The following is a 5,756-nucleotide window of genomic DNA, read 5'->3' as shown; positions in this document are numbered from 1 at the left end:
ACAGTGTGAGCGAACGAGAAAAGGTCCTGCTCTTTAGTGAACACCCCAGGGAGTAGTTACCCTGGTGAAGGTAGCCTGTTTATACAACATAAACAAAAAAGATTTTTCTCATGAGTTCAGGCTGTCTTAGTTCCCAGAGAAAATTCAAAAGAATATGATCTTCTAGTGGTGTTGCTTCCTGTAAAATATGACTATTTACTTTTCTACCTCATTTACATTTTATAAAACGCTTCCACGCACCTTGTGTAATTTGCTCACCACAATAAACTCTCAGATACACTGGGCGAGTGTGGTCATCTTCATGTTCAGATAAAGACATTTAACCCAGCTCATTCTACACGCTGCAGGGAATGATCTTTTGAAACTCAAATCTGCTCATGTCATCATGCTGCTCAAAATAATCCAATGACTGCCAGTTGCTGATGTGGTAAAGACTAAACTCCTCATCCTACAAGAGCCTGGTGGCCTGGCCTCTCGCTCTCTTTCCAGCCTCACTCACATTATGTTCCCCTCACTCTCTCAGCAACAACCATCTTGTCTTTCTTCGTGTGTCCTCTTGCCACAGGGCCTTTGCACATGTTATGATGTGTATAATTATTTGGTTAATGTTTGTTTCCTCCTCTAGACCAGGGCTTGGCAAACTACAACCCACCAGCCAATTCAGTCCACCTCTTGTTTTTGTAGATAAAGTTTTATTGGAACACAGCCATGTCCATTTTTTCCTATTGTCTAGAACCGCTTTTGCATTGCAGCGGCAGAGTTGAGTAGTTGCCATAGAGACCAGATAGCCTACAAAGCCTAAGTCATGTAGTATCTGGCCCTTTGCAGGAAAAGTTTGCTGACTCCTGCTGCACAATACAAACTTCCAGAAGAGAAGCAACTAGGCCTGCTGTTATATCATCCTCCTGGCAGCTTTGAGAACAATGAGGTGCATAGTTGATGCTCAAAGGATATTTGTTAAGTGAATAAATAAGAGAATAAATAAATTTTCAAAGATAACAGCTCACAAATGGCAAAGCTTTTTCTTGAATCCAGATCTTGAGGCTCCTGCCTCAGAGTTTCTTCTTATATCACACCACCTGGAATCAAGGACAGCTTTGAGTGTATTCCAGTACTGAAAGCAACAATTCCTAACTTTCTGATATTTTCATCTCTTTGGTATCAATATCCCAGATAATGTGTTCCTTTTCTTTGTAACAAAATAAAACCATCGTTGGTCTTCCCTGGTGATTTTGTCTTTTCTAGTCCTTTTTCCTCCCATCCACCTAGTTATTTTCTTCTAGCAACTTCATCTTTAAACACTTCCAGATTGTGAATTACATTTGCCAACACTGCTTGATAATCTTAATGGCCTTCCCCCATACACTGAGATTACAGTCATAACCAGGAGTGCTATCCACATTTTGTATATAGGAGAATTCGTGCAGAATACCGGGATTTGGGGAAAGGGAGCAGGGAACCAGAAACACAGACACACACGCACCGTCCAGTCAGTGTCTGGATGTCACGGGCGCGTTCGTCTCCGTTTCTCACACACCTTAGATTATGGCTCAGTGTGGAAATGATGCCTGAGCCGTGGTGGGAGATTGAGCAGCTCAGGGCGCAGACCGCGCAGCTAGAAATAAATCCTGGTGGTGTTGTGAACTAGCTGGGCGACCTCGCTGAGCTATGTAACCTTCTCAGCTTTCCTGTTTCTCATCTGTAAGACAGGATAATAATAGTTATCAACAGAGTTGTTTGTGTGATAATTATATAAAAAAAATACAAGTGAAATACTCAGAATAGTGACTGGCATTAATAAACAGTAACTGTAGAGCCCCCGGAGTCCTAGTGGCCCAGTGGGTAGGAGCTCGGTTGCTAACCAAAAGGTCGGCAGTTCGAATCCACCAGCCGCTCCTTGGAAACCCTATGGGGTAGTTCTACTCTGTCCTATAGGGTCACTATGAGTCGGAATCAACTCGATAGCAACGAGTTTTTTTTTTTTTTTGGTGGAGTCCCTAGGTGGTGCAAAGCTTTAAGCGCTCGACTACTATCTGAAACATTGGAGGTTCTTGTCCACCCAGCGGCATCTGGGAAGAAAGGCCTGTTAATCTGCTTCCGAAAAATCAGCCACTGAAAACCCTCTGGAGCGCAGCTCTGCTCTGACACACATGGGGGGCCCATGAGTCAGAGCCTACTCCACAGCAAGTGGGCTGTTTTTTACCTGTTATTATTCCCCTGAACGGGAGCCGGGCTCTATTTCTCCAGACCCAGTTATTTCCTTTCTAAAATGGGAATGTTGGTTTAATTTTCACCATTTCAGGCTTGCCCCCACTCTTCAAGTGAACGGAAAGTTAATTAGTGATTGATTAGGTCTATCAAAGCATCCATCATTTCTCTTCTCTTTCTCCCTCTTCTGCTGCTACTCCAGTTAGGTAACAATTTGAAAACTTGAAGCACCTTCCCGGTTCGCTGTTGCCAATAGATTCCATTCTGTTTCTTCCCGGCCTCTCCTTTATCACCACGTCATCGTCCCCACTTTGTCACTGACCTCTCTCAGAGGAAAACTTCCCGTTTCTCCCCTTTCTCGTGACCGGGCCACACTCTTTCCCTAGACGGGAGCCCCTCTTCCTCTGAGTCAGACGCCCCTCCAGGCCATGCAGCAAGGTGTTCGGGAGGTGCTGACTGAACCGATTCTGAGTACACTTTTCCCTCCGTGCTAGCAAAACGCTACTTGTGCTGGTGCTGCCGTTCACCAGGGCCAAGGTTCGAAACAATCACCGCGATAATTGCTCCCTGGAGACAGCTGCAAAGAGGCCTTCGGGCGCTTGCTACAAATACATCCCCTGGGAAGATGACTAAGCAACTGTTTTTCTTCTCCTGCAAAATGTTCCAAATATCTCAGCCTAGAAAGCAAACACAGATTTAACAAGTAAGAAGCACCCACAGCAAGCTGAGTCCCTGACTCGGGGCTTCAGGAAATGAATGACACATGAGCCCACTTTCAAACGCTTCCTCTTCCTTTGTCCGCACAGTAAACCATCAGGCCCAGGAGGTGAATTTTCATCCCTGTGGGCCACCTTCATGGGATTTTCTCCCTTCCATCTGGGAGCTTGGAAATTGCTCCAAGGAGCTACCAACGAAGATTTTTCTGTGTGTCCCCACACTTGCAGGGTATCAATTCCTGTACTTGGGCGGATTAACCAGTCAACCAGGTGTGCACAGGCTGACAGCAGGCCAGGTGAGCATGCGCTTCATTGTGTTTACTTACTAATCTGTGGTGAACAATTTCACATGGTCTCACCACAGCAAAGGTGACATGAAAAGGTGACATTGTGCACTACAGATCAGTAAGTAAGCACAAGTAAGACCGTGTGTACCTTGCTTATCGGGTACTCTGTCCCTGCCTGCACTAGGGAAAGTCGGAATGAGGTGAGCTATGCATTTAAAGGAGTCCCTCAGTGGTGCAAACAGTTAACGCGCTCAGCTGCTAAGGGAAAGGTTGCAGGTTTGAGTCCACCCAGAGGTGTCTTGGAAGAAAGGCCTGGCAATCTACTTCTGAAAAATCAGCCACTGAAAACCCTGCGGAGCAACTGTTCTGCTCTGACACACATGGGGTCACCATGAGTCAGAGTTGACTCTACAGCAACTGGTTAACTGATTATCTGTTTAAAAGCCATAATTCTATTCCCACTCTTCACATACAGGATATAAATAAATAAATAAACCAAACCCATTGCTGTCGCGTCGATTCCAGCTCACGAGAGTGGAACTGCCCCATAGCTTCCAAGGAGTGGCGAGTGGATTTGAATTGCTGACCTTTTGGTTAATAGCCAAGCTCTTAACCACTTTGCCACCAGGGCTCCAACATTCAGGGTGTCTATCCCTAAATACGTATGTTTACTTTTCCAAATGTTTATCTTAGAGCACAAACCCTGTATGGAAACAATCCACTCCAGCTTTGGACCTCTCTTCTTTCCCAAGCTTCTGGTTCCAGGAACACTCTTACACCAGACATCATCAACCATCCTTTCTACTAACGTGAGCACACGTATTCCAGAACATTTGATACTCTCTTAGGAAACCACACTCTTTTCTTTCCTCTGACTTCATTAACTTTCCACCAATATACATCATCCATTCTATGTTATCCATTCTGGTCTACCCAGTTCTTGAATTCCCACATCTTGAAATACCAGATTCTTTCCCCAGATCTGAGGACCTCTATCGTGATAACTGCCAAAACTGAACTCTGACCCAGGCCTCTTGCCAGAATAATATATATTTTTCTCTATCAGCTGACGAAACAGCTACCCGGATGTCTCCATAGCCCCTCGCTCCCCAGTTGAATACGTTAGCCATTAGAAAGCCATCTACGGAATGAACATTTTTTGTTATGGAAATTGGTTGATACATATAAAACAATATATACAATGAATACAGGTATACAGCCAATGTGTGTGTGTTTATTGAATAAGAGGAATAACAATGAATCCACCAGCCAGCCTCAGAACTAGAACATTACCAATACCTTTGAAGCTTCTTGAGTATTTCTCCCCAGTCCCATCCCGTCTTTCTGTAACCACAATGCAGAAATTCATTTATTATTCTCTTGCTTCTAAAATAGTTTTTCTTTTTTAAAATCATGTATGTATGTATCTCTTAATAACATATTATTTAGTTTTATTTGATTTTGAGCCATGTTAAAACATTCATCTGTGATTGCTTTTATCACTCTGTATTTCTCAGATTCACGCATGTTGTTGCACAAACATGCTGTTTGTACATTTTCAGTGCTATTTAATACATCACGGTATAAATAGACCATGATCTACTTATTTGGATTCTTTCCAAATTTTTTATTATTACAGATAAGGCTACCACAAATATTTTTGTACATATTCGTGGTGCATATATCTAACAGTTTCTCTAGATCCTAGAATCAAGGGGCTTCATTCATGTTCAACTTTACGAGACTGTCGTAACCAACTTTGCAAATTGTTTCCAGAGTGGTTTCTGCCAATCTCACCTTCTACTAGCAGTGGGCAGATAGATACTCCTTTGCTCTACAACCTCGATTTTGCCTCTTGATAGTTAACCTTTTATACTTGACGATCAAGTGGGTGTAAAATGGTATTTTATTGTTGTCTGAATTTAGATTTCCCAATTTTAATGAAACTGAGCAACTTTCACAAGGCTGTTTACAATTCATGGATTGCATATGCATGTCTTTAGCTCTTTCTTTGGGGGTGGGACTTTTTCTTCCTGATTTAAGCGTAGTTTTTATATATACTTGATTGCTAATCCTTTTGCAGTTACATGATTACAAATATATTCTCCCAGATGTAGTTTTTCTTTTAACCTTTTTCTATGATGACTTTGATATAAAATGTATAAAGTTTCATTATATTTAGTGTTTAGTGTGCCTTGATAAAAAAAATCCTTCCTTTCCTAAGGACTTAAAAATATTCTCCTATGCTTTTTTCTGGAAGTTTTAGTTATTTTTTTTAAATTTTTTTTATCATACTTCAGATGAAGGTTCACAGAACAAATAGTTTCTCATTAAAGAGTCAGTACACATATTGTTTTATGACATTGGTTAACAACCCCATGACATGTCAACACTCTCCCTTCTCAACCTTGAGGACCTTTTTTTTGGTGAAAATATAGATAGCCAAAATTACACCATTTTGAAAGTTTCTACATGTACAATTCAGTCACATCTAATTACCTTCTTCCAGGTGAGCTTCTGTTCTCACTATCCTTTTCAAATTATT

This window comes from Trichechus manatus, unplaced genomic scaffold (genome assembly GCF_000243295.1).
Source record: "Trichechus manatus latirostris isolate Lorelei unplaced genomic scaffold, TriManLat1.0 scaffold00205, whole genome shotgun sequence".
Taxonomy (NCBI): Eukaryota; Metazoa; Chordata; class Mammalia; order Sirenia; family Trichechidae; genus Trichechus; species Trichechus manatus.
The sequence above is the reverse complement of the archived record's forward strand: the minus strand, read 5'-3'. Positions refer to the sequence as shown.